This window comes from Anomalospiza imberbis, chromosome 1 (genome assembly GCF_031753505.1).
Source record: "Anomalospiza imberbis isolate Cuckoo-Finch-1a 21T00152 chromosome 1, ASM3175350v1, whole genome shotgun sequence".
Classification (NCBI taxonomy): Eukaryota; Metazoa; Chordata; class Aves; order Passeriformes; family Viduidae; genus Anomalospiza; species Anomalospiza imberbis.
The window spans coordinates 32,684,237-32,701,388 of NC_089681.1; the positions used below are offsets into that span (position 1 = coordinate 32,684,237).

Genomic DNA, 17,152 nt, shown 5'->3' on the forward strand with positions numbered 1-17,152 from the left:
GATAGCTGCTTTTTACAGAGTCCTCAGAATTTTCAGCCCTTTTGATGGGCATGCCTACATAACAAGACTAAACCCTCAGGCTGAGGAACCCAGTTATCTGTCCTGTCACGTTGCCGGAGCATCGCCTGCCACAGCACAGTCAGGACTCGCCCAAGTCATTTGCAAGGATGGCTGGAGAGTCCACATGCTTCAAGGTCTGCTCCTAATAAGTGGTTTGTTTGCAGCCATCTGCTTTGGAGAGCAGGTGAGTGTAACTGCACACAGGGAGGTTGCCGTGCTGAGCAGTGCCAGCCCCTTCTATGGACTCTATACACAAGACCTCTCTTCCAAAAGGATTCACATCCCAGACACTCTTGCAAGCCTGAGCCATAAACATCTCTCCAAATCTCTGTCATACAAATTTTGCCAAAGGAGATGGAGAAGCTACAGTACATAAGCACACTTGACTGTTGGAGCATGTCCTGCATTTAAAGCAGTGAGGAAAAAAGTATGTGGCACCTAAGAAGAGGTTGTATCATAAGGACCCCAGGAAAAGTGAACAATTTTGCTTTCTTCTGACATTTAAGGGACAAACTTCTACCATTTTTGTCAGAAGATGTATTTTTGTCAACATTTGTCGAATTGTTTTCAAGAAAAGATTTTATTAATTAATTTCCTTCCTGTGAAAACAAATGGAAGAGTTTTTCACAATTTGCTGGAAGTGTCTTCAACATTTTAAAACAAAATCTGTTTCTAGATGTACTGATATTTAATTTTTTTTAATTCAAGAAAGCTCTGGATTAAAAAGGAGAGATTGTGAAATTATTAAGCATTAAACAAATTATTAAATAATGGGTGATCCCATTCAAAGTATTTATTTTCAGGTCTGAACAGTCTAAGATATATGTGCTGGTTTTCCTAATGAGCAAAAATGCTCACCAAAATCAAGAAAGATCTGGCATTTACTACTTTTGCTGTTAAAACGGACTTAAGGACTTAAGGCTTAAGAACTTCAGGCTGCATTTAATGCAGGTATGTAACACTTTCTACAGGTTTTGTAGGTGTAATGCCAGGGGAAATTCAGAGCAGACATGAGGAAAAAGTTCTTCACCCAGAGGATAGTTGGGCACTGGAACAGACTCCTCAGGGAAGGGGTCATGACACCAAGCCTTTCAGAGTTCAAGGAGCATATGGTTTAGTTTTTAGTTTTAGGTAATCCTGTGAGGAGCAGGGAGTTGAACTCGAAGATCCTTACGATCCCTTCTAGCTGGAGAACTAGAGATACTCTGTGATTAAAAAAAAAAAAAAAAACTTAGAAAGCCTGTGCTCACCTCAGCATCTGACTCCTAAAGCCTACAACCTGGGATCCAGCAAATTAGCCAAGAAAAGATGAATCCAGTTGGTTGTGACAAAACATTTTTACTGAGCAAACACATTTTTGCTAACTTATTTGTTTGTATGATTCTTCTTTTCTTTCAGTGTCTGCTTTGTTGTAATCTCTCTGCTGCCACATTTTAGCTATCAAATGTCTGCTCTTTGTTTCAAAATATGAAGATATTCAGTTTCTTAATGGTGTGCTGCGGGATCTTTTACTAGAATTTTCCCTTAATTTCAGTTTTTAAAATGATGGCTGATGTGATAGCTAAAACTCTGCATAAAAGCATCCTGCTCGAATGAGTTGTTCGTTATTTCCATTTCCCACCTTTAGAGAAGTCACATCTCATATAGTTAAGGATTGGCAAGCTGAACGCGGAAGTGTCAGGAAACATGTCAAAGTATTCCTGAGCATCCTTTGTATGTCTCAGATTTATATCTATATGCAGGACCACATGCATGTGTGCACAGGAGAGAAGTATCTGAGCTTTGATTATCCAAATTGCTGGCGACAGCTCTTGGCACAAGTCCTCAGGGGCTTCAGTGGGTGAAACCACTTGAAGCAATGTGGTCTGAGGGGGCAAAGATGGACCTTAGCCTGTCTCCCCTGTAACAAAGCTTTTCCGAGAGCAATGGCTGGCTCTTTCCAGACAGCAGTCATGAGCAGAGCTGTTACTGGAGAGCTGAGTCTTTCCATGAACTAAGACCAAATCCCACTTGTTGCTTTGACTGCTCTTTTAACAGCTATAGATGGGTTGGTCCATGAAAAGTAAGACCTTGCTTTGAGAGTAAATCCTGGAAAATCAGCTCTTGGGGCTATGGCTAACTGGACTGAAATGATAATTATTCCTACTTCATAACAGACCTCACAGATTATTTATTTCTGGTATGTGAAAAATTAAACTTCGGCTGCACAAAGTCTTGGAGATCTGCAGGAAAAACTCAAAAAAGATGAGGCCTTTTATAGACGAACTTTTCAGATTGATTAAATCAGTCTGTCTGCTAACTTGCTGTTCTCACCATCTTGAGCACAGAGGTGTCTTTTAGATGGATGAGCTGAACTTCACCAAGGAGCAGCAGACTCTGAGACTCTATATATTCCTTAGAAGCCTTGGATAAGAAAACCCAGACAGAAATAGGTAAGGTGACAGAAAAAGAGGGTAAGTATAACTGATAAAATGTTTTTAAAGTCTTGCAGTCACACAAGCTTGGCAGTTTTAGCTTATCTGACTATTCTAACTACCCCAATAGCACTTGTAATTGCTTACTGAAGCTCTTACGCAAGGTAAAGCCACGTGGGTGGGCTCTAGACACACTACAGGTAATGCAGACTGCGTTACAAAAAGCTAAATGCTCTTGTGAGCATTCAGAGTAATTGTACCTAAAGTCTCATGGAATTTAGGGCTCAAATGGTCTTTTTGAGTAGTACCTCTTCACAAGTCTGTATCTGAATACTGGGATTGTAGCACCCCCTCAGTCTGCACTGAGGTCTCAAGAGAGCACTCAACATGGCTTTGTAGCCCATCCAGTGCTGAATCAAGATCCCCACCAAACCTTATTTCAGATCAACTCTGATTCTGTCTTTCCTTACTAGCAGCTCTGCTGTTGGTGCTTGTGACAAGGATCCTTACAAAGAATCCTGATGTACTCCTGCTCAGTTTACAAAAACCTTTCCATTTCCATTACAGGTTGAAACATCTCTCATTTAGGATGTAGTTCTTGGTCTGCACTTTACTGTTCATGTTTACAATTGGTTGCTAAGGGCTGTTACTGCTCTTGCCAAAGATACTGTCTTACACTGCTTATTTAGCCTTCCCTGGAAACTTCTGAGGAGATGAGCTGTCAGAGAAGTACAAGGCCGAATGGCAGATCATTTTCTTTAATGTCAAACAGGCTGATATTATAGAAATGTGATTATGTAAGGTCCTCATGTCAGGTCTAAATCAGACTACATATTTATATCCCAACTAGCACTCTGGATCCACAGGTTTGATTGGTGCTTCCATACAATTCTTTGAGAGAATACAGATGTTACATAGGCAGGATACACTAATAATAGCAAATACATTAATATTAATAAATTAGAGCTTTGAATTGCAATTTATCCATCCACTACTTGATTTTCTCTTCTAATTGCATTGCAGTGCATTAAGGTGATGGAGGACATTGTCAACACATAATTTGTTCTTTGAGGAGGCACTAATGTAACCAGTTGTCCTAAAGCAATTCGTTTTAGGGTTATTCTAAGTATGTTAGCTTCTCTAACCCTTCAATCTTCCACTGCTCCCTACCAATAACAGTGCTGCCAAGTAGCTGAAAGCAGCTAAGAACTTCACAGATGTCTTTTTGTTCTCCTGAAGAAAAGCTTGCACAGTGTAGTAATGAATGATGATTCTAGGTTTCTAGGCAGGGAAATATTACACAACATATAATATTATCCTATATACATAGAGAATGATGTCTGAAGCAATGAGGCACATCATAGAGAACAGTCAGATTTTATCCCTCTTTGAAATTGCACCCAAAATTTTGGATGTTGCATTTTGGTCAGAATCCTGGTATATTGTTGAGTTTTCTAATAAATAAAAAACATGCAATGCCCCTGTCCCAAATCTACAATTAAGAAAAGCACAGTTGTATTCCTAAGTGACTTCAGAAATTAAAACATTTATGTTCAATTGCTGCTTCTGTCAAAAATTTCATTTTCAACCATTTCTAACAGGACTGTTTCCTGATTCAATCAAGGTAAAGGGTAGGCCTAAACCTACCTGGACCACAGATGGGAAGAATACAGTTTGAAAGGAGCAGATTTACTCAAGAGACATTTGTCTCAATCAATTAGGAGCCTGTCTCAAACTCCTATTGTTGGTGCTTTACAGAAGTGCCAAAGGTGGAACAAAGGAATGAATCAAGGCCTTCGTTTTTGGGAGACTCAATCTTTGACAAGTGCCTTTGTACATACATAGCTGAAAATGTCCCCGAGGTCACAGCATCAGCAAGTCTTTACTTGCAGAAGGCTTTTATCATTAAAAATTAAGTCAAATTTCCATCTAATCTTTACCTGAAGAATCCAACCCTTCAACATTTTGATGTCTTCAACTATAGGATGCCTTGGAAAAATATCCCAAACTACTACTACAAACTCCTGTGCAGAGCCTAGGGCAACCCAACATCTTATTTTGCCTATCTGAGAAAAACAGTCACCCAGAAAACAGAAAACTTTGCTTCCTGACCTTATCTAAGACCTTACCAGTTTTGGTTCCACATAATGCACAAAGATACAATTGATTTGGGGGTCAGTAAGGGGAAGCTTTCCTTAGGAAGTCCAGTTTAACACTGTAGCTAGAGAAGAAGCTACACTGACTTTTAGTCCTAACTGATACCAAGAGTATTGATATTTCTTGACCCTCAAATTGACCTGACAATAGAAAAAAAGTGAGGACTCACTTTCATGCACAACTCTATGCTACTGTTACTATATAATTCTGAAATCAAGACAGGCTAAAAGGAATACTTTTATAAAACTGCCACTATAAATTAATTTATTTACTTCTATCAAGCCAAAATGTATTTTTAAAAGCCACAGCATCCTCTTAAAAAATATGCTTCATCAGAGCATTAGTTCAGGGTTTCTAATATTAAACACACAAGTCCCAAGTTCAAAGAAGGGTGTAGGAACCTCTAAGGCAGGATCAACACGATACTTCACAGCCAGGAAAAAGATGCTCTTAACTCCCATCCAGGCCCAATGCATTAACAGGATCAAAAGGGACACAACCCACCCACATGATATTCTAAACCTGGAAACTTCCTCTTACAAGAGGTATGTAAAATAGTCCTACAAAAGAATTGAACAAGGTCTACTCTTTTCAAATACACCTTGAGGTGGTGGCCTTGGTTCCACCTCGATGTCATTGCTTGGTCATTAACCATTCACTGAAGGACCATGTTCATCCCTGGTGATTCAAACCTGTGGTTTATATCTTTCAGACTCCTGCTGCTATCAGTAATCCCCACGACAGCTGCAGTGATGGAGACCATCTCCATTCCTACTGAGCAAGAATGAGGCAGCCTGTGCTTGAAAGACAAAAGGACACAAATGAGTCTATAACTGAAGGGTGTGACCAGTCCTTTGGTGGGTGGTAATCTTGAATTACAAGAAGTGAAATGTTTATTTGCATCATGTTGATCTATGAAAGGCCTAAAATCTCAGTTTTTCTCCATCAGTACCCTAACCACAAGGTTACTGAGCAAAACCAAGGTATTTTTTCTTCTACCTAGGTTATCTATAAACATGTTGAAGCAGCTAAACATTCTCATCCCTTCTTCAATTCAAAAGAAGCAGAAGATACACAGCACTGCTAATGCTACTTTAATGACATGCTTAAATAAGGGACCAAAGTGACTATCAGTAGCCAGGCTAGACCTGAGAATAAATTCAAGTGTAAAGCTTACCCAGTTAAGAGGTTTGCTCAATGTCAGCAATAATAAGAATTAAGAAAGCATAAGAGGGAATATTCCAGAAGGCAAGACCTTCTAGATGGCACTCCTGTCAAGGTAGAGCAATTCTGTGCTGTTAATCTCACCAACCACTGGAAAAGCACGTTCAATACTGTCATTCACAGTTGTGTGATTTCAAGGCTAATTAAGCCTATTCAATGTTTTGAGTCTGCTTAAATACATTAGTGGGATTCTTCTAGCTTCTGCAGTTTGCCAGCACTTTCTGCTCAAACTGTCTCAGAATGTCTCTGGTATATGCAAGTTTACACTAAATGAATGGCTATAAATTATAGCAGGATTACTCTGCCATTTGAGAGTACATCCACCTGAGATGAGGTCAACAACCTTGTAGGTAACCAAATCCTCATACCTTAAGAGGGCAAATGAAACAACTGAAAACTCCATAAAAGAAGCATTATGACTTCATTTTGAGTTCTTGCATTTGATTGTAATTTTTATCTCTATATATATTGAAAATACAGCTAATTTTCTAAAAGGTAACTATTGATGATGTACTGTGAAATATTACTTTATGAACTGCCTTATTAATGCTCTGAGGTAAATTTATTCTGTATTTGGACTGTACTGCCATAACTGATTTCTATTTCTTAACTTGTTAGGCAATCAGGGGGTGAAGCTCATCTCCAGTGTCATCAAAGAAGATTAAGTTTGAGAGCTTTGTTCAGTTAATTATCAGCACAGCTTTGCATTCATTTCCTCGTAATGTGGTTTTACCTACAGGGCTGACATTTATTTCCTAACAAGCTGGTACCTGAATATGATGGCAGAAAGAACACCTTTCAATAGTAAGTCTGATTTCCTAGTAAGAAGCACTTACCTAGAGGTAACAAAAACCTAGGGGCTTATTCATCACGTGCCAGTGCTGTAGTAAGAGAGCTGTTCAGCCCCTCTGCCTGGCTCGGACTGTAAATGCCCTCACACAATTTTACAGTGCACTGTGCTCCTCTGTCATGGTACTGTGAGGGGTAAACTGGTCAATTGCCATTGTTCCTTGTAAAGAGTTCAGCTGCTGCATTATGCCAGCATTACATATATTATTTATTAGCTAATAGATTGTTGTTCTGACTCTCTTGCTGGTGCCAGCAGTGATGCTACTGACAACTCTTTATAGTTATCCAGAGAAGGAATAGGGATGTACAGAATCCAGACACCTAAGTCACAGCTGATCTATAATTATGGCTAAATATAGATTTCCTGCATTAGAAACAAATAAATTAAAAACCCCATTGGTTTCAGTGGCCTGAGACTTTTCTTTTATTGTTTCCCTATAGTTCATACCATAATCCACGAAGAAGTGTGTTCAAAATAATATTCTTTGTTTTCTGATTATGCAGTTACCATCATCATATTTCCATGCTGGTGAAAAAAAGTAGTTTAATACACTCATCCTTCAAGAAATTCATCCATTAAGAAAATCCATCCCTCCAGACTTGGAAGAAGGAACGTATTGCACAGCAAACAAGTGAAAACTTAAAAAGATGCCAATGTGTAACTTGCACTGAAATTTCTGCACATGCTGTAGCAAGCACTGGGAAGGACAAAAGACAAAATAGCCTTTGCTGTCCTTCCAGATTTTTATGAAGAATACAGACAGGTTTAAGCCTAATAGATTTTAAACATCTTTACTGATGCATACTCTCCTGAGGCTTTTATGGTATGTAGTGGTCTGGGAAGCTATACCGGGACTGACTTTGTACGGTAACCAAGATAAGAAACTTCCAAGTTCTGTTCAATAAACACTTGAGTTGTTAAGCTTCTCTGCTCAATTTTTTTTTAAATTTAACCATATATATGCATTTTACTGAGACTTTATTTGAGCATGACTGAGCAATGTATACATAATAGCATGCAATATGATACCTCTGATTGCATAATAGTGAAGAAAATGTTAAAAATAATGAATTTCTTTCCATATCATTTCCATTTAGCCAGAGAATTATAGATTTAAAAACATATGAAGCTACAGGATTGCAAAAAAATCTACATTTACAAAAGGATAACATCTACTCTGTAATGTCCTAAGCAATTTCTTTGCATATTATCCCATAGAACACTGTTGCACATCTTAAAAAATCTCTACAACTTAATACCGGAAAATTTATTTTGGTTTGAAGTTAATATTCTTGTTACAAAGTAAAACACACATTTTTCCCTACTAAAATGTGAGTTAAAACAACATATTCCAAAGACTTATTATAAAATCCAAGAAATCAAATACCCAGTTCCACTACTCCAGCAACACTCACAACAAAAAGATGCCCACTACAGATGGGAAATCTAAAATATTTTCTCTTGGGGTGCTCATATCCTATGACTAGAAACAGAACAAAGTAGACTACAGCCTGTTTTTTATCATGCATCCATTATAATGTTTATTTATATTATTGTTAAATATTAATGTTTATTTTATATTAATTTTAGAATTATATTTATAATGTTCAGACACTTCTTAGGTAAAAAACCCTTATTCCTAAAGATGATAAAAACTTACTATAGCAATATTAGACAAACATGTATAGTCCTTTCAAAGGCAACCATTGCTTAATTCCAAGAACTGTGAGTATAGCTGGGTCAGAAGACATTATGCAATAACATGATGAATTAATAGAATTTACCCCTGAAAACATCCAAAAATCCATTTTTAAACTGCATGTATGTCTACTCTGATGAAGCTGAAGTGGTGTACAACTTAAAGTGCTTCCCTCTCTGGCTCCCCTCTCTTTCTGTGGGGAGCAGTAGGTCTGTACTCTGGTAGAACAGACACCTTCAGGAGGGTCTGCAGTGGAATCCCACTGCACTGACATACTTTCAGTCACTGCCCCATTCACCAGATATCTCAGCTTGCATTCCTCCTCTGAGCTGAGACCAGACAGACTTTCCCCAATGTGCTGTTTATATCATGACAGACGGAGTAAAATACTGACTGAAAAAATATCCTTCAGCAGGTAGCTTTAAATACGGTAGCACCATGGAATATATTTTACCTGCACATGAAGCTCAAGGAAGTCACATAAGATCAAGATTTTTTTCTAAAAGTGACAGTAGCAAACTGTTTGGCAAAATCCCAACTGTTGGCAAGAAAGCTATTGCAAATCTTGACCTCTCGCCTTGCTTTGAATGGCAAGCCAGAATTTGCCAATTAACTTTCACTTAGGAAAAAAAAAAAAAAGGCTGAGTATGAATAAATATATGTGATATGGCATTGTTAAGGCAATGGGACATTTCAAAATGCTGAAGCAAATGGAAATGCTCAGGCTGAAGCATGCTGCTCTGAACAGCACCTCTCCCTCATCTCGAGCTGAAGATGTTTTACTTTATGCATACGTCTGAGTGAGGGCAACCTGCTGAGCTCCAGCAACAGCATCCAGCTGAGAAAGGAGGCAAGAGAAATTTGAATGCTGTGGTAAGAGCTGCCTGCAGAAGCACTCTTTGGAAAAAAAAAATACAACAAGCCAGCTGCAAGTTCCACTAATGCTGAACAAAGTGAGAGTTTATCAGTTGTATCAGATTTATCAGCTGTTTGAACCGAATAGACAGAGGTGCTAAGAACCAGAAACAACTATTTTTTCCTGTACTGCATCTTATCTCTCTGGGAAAGACTCCAGAGTTTTGCTAGCACATCTTGGTGATCAGAGAACAAACAAATCCCGTAAGTGGCATGTACTCACTGACCCTGCTCCCCTGAAAGTTTCTACTAAAACTCCCTGGAGGATCGTGTCCCAGGCTTGGTGGAATGTTCCGTTTTGCAGACCTTGCCCAGCCTCTAAGGCTTGGTGCTAGCTCTGCTCTAAGTTGGACAGGCTCACCAGCTAAGCAAACTTGAACTCTAGGTGTTTTTAATGGAAAATGTTACCAGACAGGCTTTTCCCCCTCCCAAGTCTGCCTAGTCTCACTGCTATTCTACCTCTTCTAAACCAGCCCTGGCACCTCCTCAGAGCTACAGGACAGGGTCACTGAAATCCTTCACTTAGGTGTCCTTTAAATAGCAATATCTTGATGACTATGTATTTGCTAAGGAACGTTGTCTCCACCTGATGCTATGGACACTTCCTTTCTTACACAAACATAGAAAAAGTGACAATTTTGGCAGTGTTGCTAGAGTCAGTCTTTTGTGCACTGGATTAAAATGTCCAAGAAGCTGCATATATAACTGCCTATTGTATCTTAATCATTATGTAACTTGAATTGAATAAAGTCCAAACCCTACTCTAAATATGGACAGTACATAGGGTATAAACAAAGGTCTACCTTCATCCAGGCAGTGAAATTCTGATAGAAGAAACACACTGAATGGTTTGTAGAAGCCACGTAGCCAATGAATATGCCTATTCATAATGGCATTTACGTTTTTTAATCCAGGGGCCAGCATGCTACCTACCTACAGAAAGCATATATGACAGGGTACTTTAGACTACCACAATGCTACATGTATTTTCTTCTATAGAGGAGATTTTTCAGTCCCCGGGTAGATGGGATAATTCCAACGACAGCTACCGAGAAGGCTGAGGTTTTGTATCATCAGGTTTCCACAAGCACTATTAGAGCATCGGAAACAAATGACGAGCTTTTATCGGTGGATCTCACCCACGGCAGGAGGCAGAATACTACGAAATGTCATTCCCTCCCTCCCTTTAGCAGCTCTGAAGGAACAAAAATACAAGCCACGGTTTCCAAAGCGCTCCCGGGTGAGGGTTCTATTATCCTGCCTCAGACCGATCCAGGCAGCCGGGGAGAACACCCGGCGTCCGTCCCACCCCGCCGATCATGCCCCCTCCCCAGGGGCGCTCCCCGCGCCGGGGCCGCCGCTGCGCAGCGCCCGGGGCACCCCGGGGCTCCCCGCGGGAGCGCCGCGCTCCCGGCCGGCCCGGGCGCCCCCGGCCAGCAGGCAGCTCTCGCCTCCCCTGACAGTCCCGTCAGGGCGGGAGCTGGGGATGACTCGGGCTCTCAAATAAATACAAATAAAAGCGAGAGGCAGCCCTCGGCGGAAGAGGGATGCCCTCCTGCTTACCTTGCTCCGCGGGCGCTCGGGGCGCCGCCGGGGGCTGCAGGAGGGATTCCCCAGCGCTGGCAGGGGCTGCTCGGGCTTCCCCGGGCACTGCGCGGCCGCCAAAGCCACGGCGAGGGATTTGTTTTGGTCGCTCCTTCCCGGGGAGGGTTTTCCTCTACATTCCCTGCTCCACATCACCGCCTCTCCCTGCACGGAGAGGGCTGGGGGTGGAAAAACCGCGGCAAAGGCATCTCCCTCCTACCCCCGGAGATGAAAAGCCGGCGGAGCAGCCGCCCGGCGAGCGGCTGGGGTGTCGGGCGGAGGATGGAGGGGGGGCGAGGGGGGATAAGAGTCGAGCCCTCGCTGCCCTCGCCCCGCTGTAATCCCCGGCTGCATGCGAGCCGCCGGCTGCCGGCGCGGCCGCCCGTGTCTGCGGCTGTGCGCGGCGGCGGCGGCGGCAGCGGCGGGGCGGGGGGGCACGGCCGCTCCCGGCCGGGGCACGCGGGGCGCCCCCCGCCCCCCGCCCGGCCGCGCTCCCGAGCGCCGCGCCCGCCCCCGCGCACGCTCCGCGCTCCCGGCCCGCGCTGGGGCTGCGCGCACCCGCACGCAGCCGGCTCTACCCCGGGCGGGGCGCGCAGCCCCCTCCCCCGCTGCCCCCAGACAAAAGGGGCACATCACCCCGCACCCTGCCCCGGCTGGGGATGCCCGCTCGCACACAGAGACATCAGCCACGCGCAGACACCGCACCAGTGCCACAGGCGGGGTGCACGCACGCACTCACTCCCTCGCACACTCACACACACACACTCACAGACACGCACTCGTGCATATGCACTTACACACACAGCCCACACTGACCCCCCAGGCAGGGGATGTACACACACGCACACGCACAACCCGCCGTAAGGGCACCATCCGGGCCGGGGATTCCCCTCTCACACACGTGTGAATCCACGTTAACCTTCCTACGTATGGGATGACCGCACCTCTCAGACCTCCCCGCACATCGTCCTCCCAGACAGGGAATGTGCAGGCTTGCACATAAACACAAACACACCTCACATACACACGCACTTCCATGGACTGTCCCCTGCCATACACACAGCACCTTCTCCTGCTCGAGTGCATCCACAGCATCCCTTCCCAGTTTTCCTTTCCCAGCCAGGGCAGGGCACGTACACACAACACGCAGTACAGGACTGTACCCAGCCGATGACCTGGCCGGCCCAGCCTTGCTATTGACATGTTGAGGGCCTGCCGAAGGCTCAACCCCACAGCAGAGCTCCAGTGCCTGGAGAGCCAGGACCCTTCATGGGGCAGGGACTAATGCATTTTTGTCATCAAGTCTTGGCAAGGTAGCAGGCTGCAATCAAGACTTCAGCTAGTCCTGCTGCCTCCCATAGTATTTTACAGCTCTTCATTGTTTTTCCTTCATCATTCCTGATAATGGGAGGAAGTCTCTTTCCCTCATTCATTAGTGCTCCACTATATTTCAGGTATTGGATTAGAAAGCTTTTTTCCTTTTCAAGCTCTTCTCTGTTTCTCAGGTTTCATAACACTTCATCTGTAGCTTTGCCCTCTGAATTGTGCTGCTCAGGCTTCATCTCATCCTATAGCTCTGAGATTCAGCCTTAACTGTTGCACATTTTGCTGCTGGGATGAAGGCTTTCCAATAAAACTTTTACCAGCTTCCTTTTTTTTTTTTTTTTTTTTTTTTTTTTTTTTTTTTTTTTTTGTAATTCAAAGACCTCCTAATTCTTTTGAAAGCTATCCAAGAAAAAGATTGGGCAGTATTTGCCAACATGATTTTAATTACAACCCACCAAAAAATAGGTTAGACTTTGAATGCTCATTTACTGTGCTATTTTTCACCCATTTTATGTAGTTCCTTGCCCACTGTCTTGGGGATATATAAATGTAGGATTTTTTTAAATGTTTGCCCACCTTCTCACAGCCTACCTGCAGAAGTTTTCTGAATGGCAACCACAGCAGTAGTCCAAGTCAGTGCTGAGTTCAAGGCTAGTTTTCTATGAAAAGCTCCAGCAGAATGTACTTTGTCTGAAACCTGGACATCTGTTGCATAGCCATCCATGCCTATGCTGCTTAGCCTAGTCTTACCCTTATAGTCAGTGAGGGAAATTCTCTTCTATATCTTATATGTGGTAAACAAAGCTCCATAGCAACCCATTCATCTCCTCAGCTACTCCCCAGCTGAAATGTTGCTATCTATGTATTTCATATGTTCCACTTCTTGTGTGTACACATGTCCACATGTCTCACCAGTAATTTTTGAATGCACCAGTCAGTTTCAGCTGAGCAAAACTCTCAAAAGACAATTAAATTACAACAAGTTTAAGAAAAAGAAGGCAGGTAGAAGAAGAAGCTAACTGCATACCTCTTTGTGCTCAGAGCATGGCAAAGGTGACAATAGGAGTTTGTGTGCTGTTACATACCTCAAAATCTGCATGTACCTGTGACATCAGTGAGAAAGGTTAACTGAAGCATTTGTCTTCTTAGCCACTGTAGTTCAGTAAAACCCATGAGGCAGAGCTGTAGGAAACTGGAGTTCATTCCTTAAGATTCTTGTTAGATAATAGGTTGTGAGGAGCTCCAGTTCTCTATTGCTTTTCATGATGCAGTGAGTGGTTTTGAAGCAGACTGTGTTTTCTTGAGATTTTATTACTTGATTTTTCATTTTTGATAAAGGAAGACTGTCTTATCTCCCTCTCATACACACACCCCCAGACACTAATAAGTCTTGTTTATTGGGGAAACTGACAGAAAGTGCAGTTCACAGGTGAGTTCCTGCAGTTCATTGGCTACAGTGAACTGTATGGTATGCATGCTGCATAGACACTGCTCCAGAATAAGCAACTGATCTGCTTTCAAGAAGAAGTTATTCTGGAATAAAAAGCTCTTATCTTGCTAATAAGTCCACAGTAAAAGTAATTTTGTTCTGGGAAATTATTTTTGCACATAGAGGTACATTATCCTGCCTAGACTCATGTTCACATCACTGCATCTTTGTTATTCAATTTTCCTTTATAAACAAATGCTAGCAGTTCTTGGCTCACTCCTTTTCTAGCTTGGGGCGTTTATGTTTATGAACACTCATCTTCTGCTCTTACCAGCATGCTTGGATATTGAAGGGAAACCTTTGTTTTTTCTCTAGTTACCAGAAATAAATGTGGCCATGCTGACGAACAGTGTCTTTCAGATCATGTGGGAAAGATGTCCTTTAGAGGAGTTTAGTCTCAGTTGGTCAGATAAGGGGAAGAAAGAAACAGCTTGAGAGAAAGAGAAATCTCTTTTCTACCAGTATTCTGCTGCAGGATTTTTCCCCCTCATTACAGCAGTGTTGTGCAGAATACCTTTCATCCATCAAGACCATCCTTGTAAACATCCTGGGCCTCTTCCTTCTGACTTAACACTCGATTTACATAGATGAGCCTGCTAGGTCTCTGTGAGACGTTGCTTCCCAAATAGCTCCCAGCAGTGAGAGGAAGGAGGAAACATGCTTGTTTAGAGGAAGGCATGGATGGAGAAACATAGGCAGACATGTGGAAAAGTATAGCTAAATCTTGCTATGACCAGGAGGATCGTTCAAACTCACAGTCTAAATGTTGCAAGAAATATTTGTCTTCTCCGCTGCTGACCATCTTGACCATACCAATGAAGACATGTGACCCTCTCATTTGCTTGCTTTTGAAGGAAGAAGAATGGGTTTATGTTTGTCAGGGCCCTGAAGGCACAACCAGGACTGCTGGCCCTGACCCACTTGCTCTGAAGACTTCCCAATCCCTGTTTATAATGCAGGACACCATTTCAGCTCAACACAGGGCTGTCAGTCCCTGCCTCAGAGACACTTCCCTGTGGAGAAGGGAATAATCTACTTACAGACTGGTTTAATGGCTATTCCTTACTTGTAGGAGCAGATATTACATTAAGCACCAAAAACAGGAGGACTGCTCTAATCAGCATCAAAGCTGGCCTAAATAAATGGTTGATCATTTTCCTGCGTGTAATCACTTCAGTTATTGCAATGCCGAAATATAATGTCAGATGGTTTTGAAATTTCCCAGCAGTGTGTCTAACAAATTGCAAAAATAAGTTCTAGGACAAGATTGAACCCCATCCCTTTGCCTTTTATATCACTCAAGACTTGCAAAAAAAAACAAGTCAAACAAAGGCAGCTTCTTGGCCAAGTCCAATATTCTCTTGAAATAAATCACATTAAGAATAGCATCTGGCAGTAGCAGAACCCACCACAGTTCAGACCAAGTCTCATCTGGCTTAGGGACTTCCTGATTATTGAAATAGCATGCTTCCTATTGAGTAGTTGGGGTTTGTATTGCTTTTTTCCCCTTTTTTAATTCAAGTTTTGGTTTCCTTTATCATATTTCTCTAACTCAAAATAATATGTTTTCTATTCTTGTTGCCATAGATTGCTCTGACACTTCTTTTTGGTTTCTAGAGGGGCTCCTGGAAGTGTTTGCAGTCCTTTCATAGAGTGCAGTGGGACAGCATTCCCACTAGTGTTTAAAGGCTGCTGTGTGGACACATCCAGGAATGCTATGCTGCTGCATGAAGGGACAATAGTGGCAGTTTTTCCCTCTCTAGTGCATTACATGTAAACTTACAGAGCTGGGTATCCCAAAACCAGCAACAGAGATGAGTGAGAGCATAGCCAGGAAGGACAGATGATGGGAAATATGCCATGGTCAAACAAGCCGTAACTTGGACGGGTTTGAGGGTAGTTTTTTGTCTGCTCTTAAAAATTGTTCATTGTTCCTTTCTTCTCTAGGTGGATTTTTTGGGGGTTTTTTTTGTTTGTTTTTGTTTTTGTTTTTGTTTTTTTTTGTGGGGGGGGGAGAGTTCTGGGGTTTTTTTGTCTTTTTTTTTTTTTTGGTTTGGTTTTTTGTGGGTTTTTTTTTAATTCTGGACAAATCTGCGCAAGAAAATAGTAATTGGTGTCAGGGCTACAATCAGTTGTAGACATGACAAAACACAAACAGAAACTTGAACTAAAAAAAGGCATATCATTATGATTGAAGCTGAATTGCTACAGTTAGAGCTGTACAAACTGACATTTCAAATGTAGGCATTTCCTCATATGCAGAAGTCAAAAAGATAAGATTTACTGGTTGGGTTTTATGGCAAGCAAACAGAATGCCTGCTGAGTGGCTCCTGGAGCTCCACACTGCAACATTTGGGTTCTAGGATGTAGGGCTCTCCTTTGTGTAATATTAGATGGTGATGATTTCCACAAAGTTGAAATTTTTTTTCAGCCTCCTGTAGTAAGTTATTGCAGCTGGCATTTTTATTTTTTAAAAATCCATATTTGGTAATGTAATTTTCATGTTTTTATATTTTTATTAGCATGAGCTGAATGTTAATATCTGACAATTAAAATGTTATCTGGTGTTATTCACAGACCTTTAAATTGAGATCCCTTATTTAGGTGCTATGCCAGATCATAACCTGAGAAATAATTAAGCTTTTTTCATGAATCTCAGGGATGATGCATCCCAGATATAAACTTGGTCTGCTATTGCTTTCTAGAAGTAGCAGTAGTTTGGTCCAAGTTGATGCAACTGAGCAGTCTAATAAAACCCAATCCTGTCACTACGAAGAGCTGGCACTTGCTGGTTGTATTATATAGGGGATGCTTATAGCCAAAGCTACATTTAGCATGAGGCTTGTTTAGATGATCCAATGTTGCCTGCTAACTTTGAACTCTGCAATGAAAAAATATGTTTCCTTAAATACCATCTGTGAGAAGATGGCTTTCATGCCTTCCTCTACCACTGCCTCTTCCACAGTCTCTCACTGCTACAGTGCACACCTTCTCCCCCACCCCTGTCGAGGCAGAGCCCCACGAGTGGGGGTCTCCATTCCCAGGAGGGCTGTTAGGGAAGACATCCTTTCCAAGCTCCTTTGAAGTTTTGCAGTACCTGCCCGGGGTTTATGTACCAGGCAGAAATTTTTCTGCCTTCCCTTAGTCTGGTGAGACGAGAGTCAGAATTTTCAGACTTTATGTTTTGGATTATTTCTGCTCTATGTCAAAAATGATTTAATGATAGATTAATTAAAAGTCATCTGTCACAATAGTTTAGGCATAAGCAGGAGATCTTTTCTGCACAGGTCAAAGCTGAAGGAAAACAGCAAGGCCTAGAAGAGATGTTCAACAGCTGCTCAGAATAACCAGCTAAATACTCTCTTTCTTAGTAAGGGAGAATGTAACATGTAGGAGGAGAGGATTTTGCAATGGGAAGATGGCCAATTGTAGAG

The 17,152-nt window shown here is 42.1% G+C and overlaps 1 protein-coding gene across 1 annotated transcript in view; it reads right to left on the minus strand.

The window, feature by feature from the left end:
* Positions 1-11,368, minus strand: part of KCNB2 (potassium voltage-gated channel subfamily B member 2) — a 189,964-nt gene extending 178,596 nt beyond the window's left edge. The window contains exon 1 of the mRNA XM_068186573.1: positions 10,883-11,368. The gene's annotated coding sequence lies outside the window, so the exon portion shown is untranslated. The remainder of the gene's footprint in view (positions 1-10,882) is intronic.
* Between the last annotated feature and the right edge of the window lie 5,784 nt (positions 11,369-17,152).